The sequence below is a fragment of the Carya illinoinensis genome, chromosome 8 (genome assembly GCF_018687715.1).
Source record: "Carya illinoinensis cultivar Pawnee chromosome 8, C.illinoinensisPawnee_v1, whole genome shotgun sequence".
In the NCBI taxonomy this organism is placed as follows: domain Eukaryota; kingdom Viridiplantae; phylum Streptophyta; class Magnoliopsida; order Fagales; family Juglandaceae; genus Carya; species Carya illinoinensis.
This window is the reverse complement of record NC_056759.1, coordinates 16,595,533-16,602,099: the sequence shown is the minus strand read 5'-3', so window position 1 is coordinate 16,602,099 and position 6,567 is coordinate 16,595,533.

Genomic DNA, 6,567 nt, shown 5'->3' with positions numbered 1-6,567 from the left:
CTAAATTCTCAAAGTAAGCTAAATGCTCGACATGCTTGTTGGATAGACTATTTGCAGAAGTTCGAGTTTGTTATTAGGATAAGTTGGGGATTGAAAATAAGGTGGTTGACGCCTTAAGCAGGAGACCTCACTTGTTGCATATGTTTTCAGCTAATTTTATTGGATTTGAAAGTCTCAAAACTCAGTATGCTAATGATGAGGATTTCGGTAAGGTGTGGAGTAATCTATCTACTCATGTGCACATATATGGTTGTGAATATTCATTGAAAGATGGATATTTATTTTATGGCACACGACTGTGCATTCCTCGTGGGTCTTTCCGCGAGTTCCTAGTTATAGAACTCCATGGTGGGGGTTTAGCTGGGCATTTTGGATATAATAAAACTTTTACTATTACTGCTGATCGATTCTATTGGCCTCAGATGCGTAGAGATGTGCATACAGTGGTTGATCATTGTCGGATTTGCCAAATAAATAAAAGAACCAAGCAACAAGCAGAGTTCTATACACCACACCCCATTCCGGAAAAGCCATGGCAACATATTAGTATGGACTTTGTTCTTGGGTTGCCTAAAACTCTTTGGCAACATGACTCAATTATGGTGGTTGTTGATCATTTTTTAAAAATGTTACATTTCATTCCATGTCACAAGACTTATGATGCCTCAAAGATTGCTGCAATATTCTTGCAAGAAGTAATCCGATTATATGGTGTTCCAGCTTCTATCATGTCTGACAGGGATGTAAAATTTGTGAGTTATTTCTGGAAGACATTGTGGGCAAAAATGGAGATGAAGTTGATATTTTCTAGTGCATTCCATCTCCAAACAAATGGCCAAACTGAAGTAACCAACATGAGCTTGGGAAATTTATTACATTGCCTCGTCACAGATCATGTCACTAGTTGGGATATAGTACTTCCACAAGCAGAATTTGCTTTCAATAATTCTGTTAACAGATCAATAGGGTGCACTCTATTCAAAGTGGTTTATGATTTTCGACTCAGCACTCCAATCGATAAAAACTCCTTATCATTGCCTCCTAGACCAAGCGAAGCTGCACTAGATTTTTTCTAGCTATATGAGGGATGCAAATGGCACCTTACCTTTCATACAAATTCTTATGCAGCTTCTACAAATGCAAGGTGAAAAGATAAGCTATTCAGTGTGGTTGATATGATTCTTATTCGTTTAAGATTTGAGCGATTTCCTTCCGAGAGTTTTACCAAACTTCATGCAAGACAGGCGGGTCTTTTCAAAGTCGCCAAGAAATTGGGCACCAACGCATATATCATTGATTTGCCCTCTGATTTTGATATTAGTTCAACTTTTTTAACATAGAAGATCTGACTGAGTTTAAGGGTTATGAAAATGATTTTTCTACATTACCAGCTCTAGAGGCATTGCAGACACCAACTTTTCATGTCCTAGCAAATACAGCTACTCGAGATGAGATTGCCTCTACTCTTGATCACCAATTTGTTACAACCTGTTGAGGAGGGTATTACAAGTTTTTAGTGCAACGGAAAAATATCCAAATTCGGAATTAGTTTGGTTGCAAGCATCGGAAGTCTAGTGTTTACATCGACTTCTATTTGCTGCTTACACTTGTCAAAACTTGCTAGAGTCAAGTTCTTCAGGAGAGCTGACAATTGATGCAAATTAGGAGGATGCTCCATAATTAGTGGAGATATTTTAATTGATAGTTATGTTTTCCTAATTTATTGCTTTTCTAGTTAGATTAGTATATTCTAGTTTTATTTTATCTACAATTGTTATTTCATAGTTAGATTAGTATTTTTTTAGTTTTATTCTATCTGCAATTGTTATTTTTTAGTTAGATTAGTTTTTTTATTTTGTTGGCTATTTAAGGATCAAGGATGTACAATTAAAGGACCTCTTGAATGATTAATGAAATTGCATGTTTGATCCTGAGAATGGACTAGTCTGATGAGACACCAGAAACTTGTTAATTTATTTTCTTGGAGAGATTCCAACTTTATAGAGAGAGATTTTGTGCTTTTCTCTTCTTGGCATCAACGTGAGGTTGAACCAGAAAGTTGGCACCACAGTGTCAAGCACCACACCCCATTTGTGTCTTTGTTTCTTTCTTACCCCCCTCCCCCATCAGCATCTCACTTCTTTGATTTTGCTCTCTAACTCTTCTTCTATTCTTACTGTGTTGTCGCTTGGCAGCAACAACCCTTCCCACACCACCTCTACTTGTCGCCAATTAGGTTTTGGCATCCCTCCGTTCGTCTGTCTCTCATTTTTCTCACTTGGTCTCTCTCTCTCTCTCTCTCTCTCTCTCTCTCTCTTCCCATCTTATTTTGCTCTCTTTGCATTGTAGGATAACTCGTTTGATCAATAGAGGCCACTGAAGCAAGCTATATTGCCTCATCTCACCCAAGTGCCTTAGACCACCAGGGGCAATCTCTAGTCAGCATCGTAGCTCTTGAATCCAACCAACCACCGCTTCGAGTTTGGGTAAGATTCTCTCGAGCTTTAACCTTAGAACCACAACTTAATTTTTGTGGCTCTTATGATTGTTGTCTACGGGAGGTTGGGTTGTCTAGATTTGTGAGTTGATGTTTGTAGTTGTGATTTGTGGTTGATTGATGTTTTGAGTTTCTTTTGTTGTAAGGTTGTGGGAGAGGGGAAATGGTTGAAAAATGCATATTGGTGTTTCGATCTTTTGGGAGTATGATTGTTAATGGTGAGGTGTGTTATGGTGAAATTTAAGCAAATCAAAGGAGGTTGGGTTAATCTATTGATAGAATAGTGTGTGGATGTTGTACTTGGACCATTATAAACCCAAGGCTCCATGATGGACTATTTTATTTATGGGCTGTTTATTGTGCTCATATTGAGCTATAGTTTGGGTCATAGAATGTTGTTAGTTATGTTGGTTTTGTACAAAATGAGTTATTAATATGTTAGAGATACTTTTGGACTAGGTAGCAATTTTGCTATGGTTTGGATTCTAGTCTTAGATGCTACTTTGTAAAAGTTAGGTAAGCGATTTTTCCTATGCCAGACTTTGTCTAAAACTAACTGAAATTGATTTTGTGAAAAACCCTACATATTTTGTCATGAAAACGGCCTCTATTTTGTGCACTAGTCTTTGTTCTAAACTTGTGAAATCTGACATTTTCTCATGACTAATGTAGACACTAGCAATTTTTGTACTATGTTTCCTTATTGCATAAGATGTAAATATGAAGTCTGAAATTTTTATTTGATTATATGATGTGTGTCTACTTAGAACTTTGTTAAGATTTGATATTGAATTTAAAAATTTCAGAGTTAAAATTCTGTTATGCTTTGGTTTCGGCCCTGCCACGGGTAAAAGTAGTGGCCTTCAGCCCTACCATGGGTTATAGTAGTGGCCTATGTTTGAGTATAGACCATTTTGGTGATAGTGATTTATGTTCTACTTAACTATCTGCAGATTGCACAACCCTGCCACGAGGAAAGAAATGACCTTTGTTTTGACTGCACTCAGTTTGGTGACAAAACTGTGATTTACGTTCTACTTGATTATACGCATACATGCACAACTCTACTACAGGGGTAAACATGGTCTCTGTTTCTGATGTTATTAGTACAATTGGGCCTAAGGTCTTTTGTATATGTTATTATTGTAATGAAATGCTTATAAAAATACCATTGCCATATTTTTTAGAACAATCTGTTTCTATATTTTGTGACTGGCTCATGTTTACACACTCATATAGGTCTGCTACTTAAAGAGTTGTTGATAACTTACTCAATTAGTGCTATTATTTTTCAGATCATTTGGATGTTTCAGCTGAGAATAAAGAATAGAAGGCATGGGCAAGATTAGATGAGATAGTGGACTAAGTGCCAATGGTTCCAAGAGTCTATAAGAGGATATTATTCAAGAAACTAATCATTATCTTTTAGATATTATTTTGGAATATTGATGTTCTTCTAAAAGAACATATATTTTGGTTTGAATAAATGATTTTTATATGATATTGGGACTTTAGAGTTTATACCTGTATTATGGATGTGATTTTAAATGACAGGAACTAATTTCCTAACCTTTTGACCACGGGACGTTGCATAGAAGATCCTTCTGTCAAGCACTTTTTAAACTGTAAGATGTAGCCATTCATTGGATGCGAAACTAGCCACAAATGGACAAAAAAATTATAATTTTAACACGACTAGAATAAAAAATATAACTTTTTTTTTTTTTGATACTTTTAACTATTGATTGTAAGATGATGTGATTGAATTAAAGTAAAAAAAGAAAAAGAAAAATATGTTTTCAAATGATAACTTAGTTTAGTTGTGTATCATTGGTTAGCAATTTGGATAGTATTCATGTTATGTTAAGTTATAAATATTCGACTATATGGATCAACTTGTTAAGCTAAACAGGCCAGACATTCAAATCCTAACACTAACTATTTAAATAATAGGTCGTCTTATGTCCATTTTGCCCGTTTAACAATAATTAGAAATGGATTAATACAACACAGCTTATTTCAACCCGTTTAATGTAAATGAGTTAAATTAATCCACAAAACCTATTTGACCCGATTAACATAATTTCATATAAAAATTAAAATTTATATATATTAGTAACAACAATATTTCAAAATATAATAATACGACTACTACTAAACAAAAATATCAATATTTTTTAGATTTTGATCTATAATAAAACCAATATTACAAACTCAATAATAACAAATATGAGCATAAATCCATAATTACAATTATAATAATAAAAATATAAGCATATTGAGAAATACTAATACAAAAGTACCCAACGATAATAAAATTATAATTTTGAAATAAAATTTAAGCAGGCTATTGCGGGTTGATTTTGGGTTTAAGTAGGTTGACCCGTTATTAACTCATTTATTAATCTTCTCTTAACGGATAAACCCATTTTGATCTAAAACCATTTATATCAAACAAAAATCCACTAATTTCATGTCGTGTTTGTGTTAGATTCACAAGTCGTATCACATATTGTCACACTTAATGTATGAGGGGTAACCCTATCATTACTCAAAAAACATATTCATAGCTTGTTGAACAAACATGTAAAATTACAAATAGTTACTTTTAGGCTATGTTTGGTTGTTGAACCAAACTCAATTTATCTCAACTCATCTGAAACCAATTATTGATGGGAGTCACTACATTTCAATTTTTTTTATTAAAAAATTCAACTCATCTCAATATTCAAATGCAGTAGGTTGTGTTTGGAAGATGAACCCAACTTAAACTCATCTAAACTCATCTCATTGATGGAACTCACTATTTTTTCAGTTTCCCATAAAAAATGTAAACTTATTTCAACCTATTTCATACATTTCAACCTAAAGAGTTAAACTAATCTAAACTTAAAAAAGTTAAACCCATCTCAATTGGACTTACAAAATATTACTATTTACATCTTAACTCAACTCATCTCATATTAACATCCAAATACAGCCTTAGTCTACAAGCAACGACATTTGTCATAACAAATAAGTATATATTTGTAGACAAATAATTATAGTGAATTCTATTGGCAGTAAATAATCATAATAAACAAAAATAAACATACAAACAACAAATAATTATATACAAACGAAAAAAAAAAATGAATGCAGACAATAAACATACACAAGAAGTGTGAAAAACAAAGATCACCATGACATGGCACAAGAAGTTACATAGTACCTTGCTATGTGTTATTACAGCATGACCTAATGTTCATACAACATACATAAATACAAAACAAACCTAACTATACAAATAGGTTTACCTATTCAAATTACCAAACAACCTTCCCTTTTAGCACTAGAGTGTTCAAAGGTTATGTCTAATAGGCTAAAAGTGGTTTTACCTGAGGTTATTTCTATTTCACGAAGTGCATGTGTATCCGATAGAGTTATATTTGATAATATTTTGGTGGCTTATAAAATGGTTCATTTTTTAAGAAGTAAAAGGTATGGCAAAGAGGGCTTCATGTCTCTTAAATTGGACATGACTAAAGCCTATGATAGGTTTGAATGACACTACATAGAAGCAGTAATGTAGCAGATGGGATTTGCAAAGAAGTGGGTAAAGTTGGTAATGCTTTGTGTAAGGTCTGTTACCTTCTCTATCCTTATTAATGGTGAAGCATTGGGTCCCATACATCCTTCTTGAGGGATAAGATAGGGAGATCCCATTTCTCCCTATTTGGGTTTTTTTGGGAACAGAAGGACTTATCTCTCTTTTAAATCAAGTTGAAATCAAGAAGTAGATAAGTGGGATAAGGGTTTGCAGAGGAGCTCCTATGGTGAACCATCTGCTGTTTGTAGATGATAGTGTCTTTTTTTGCAAGACTTCAATTCAAGAGAACATGGAGGTTCAAAGGATCCTGACAGTTTATGAGAGTGCTTCAGGCCAAAAAATCAATAGAGAGAACTTTTTTTTTTTTTTTTGATAAATTGATAGAGAGAAAACTTCTATGGTCTTTAGCAAAAATGTATCTTCAGCAAAGCAACAATGACTGCTCTCTTTGTGGGGAATTCAAGAATTTCATAATATGACA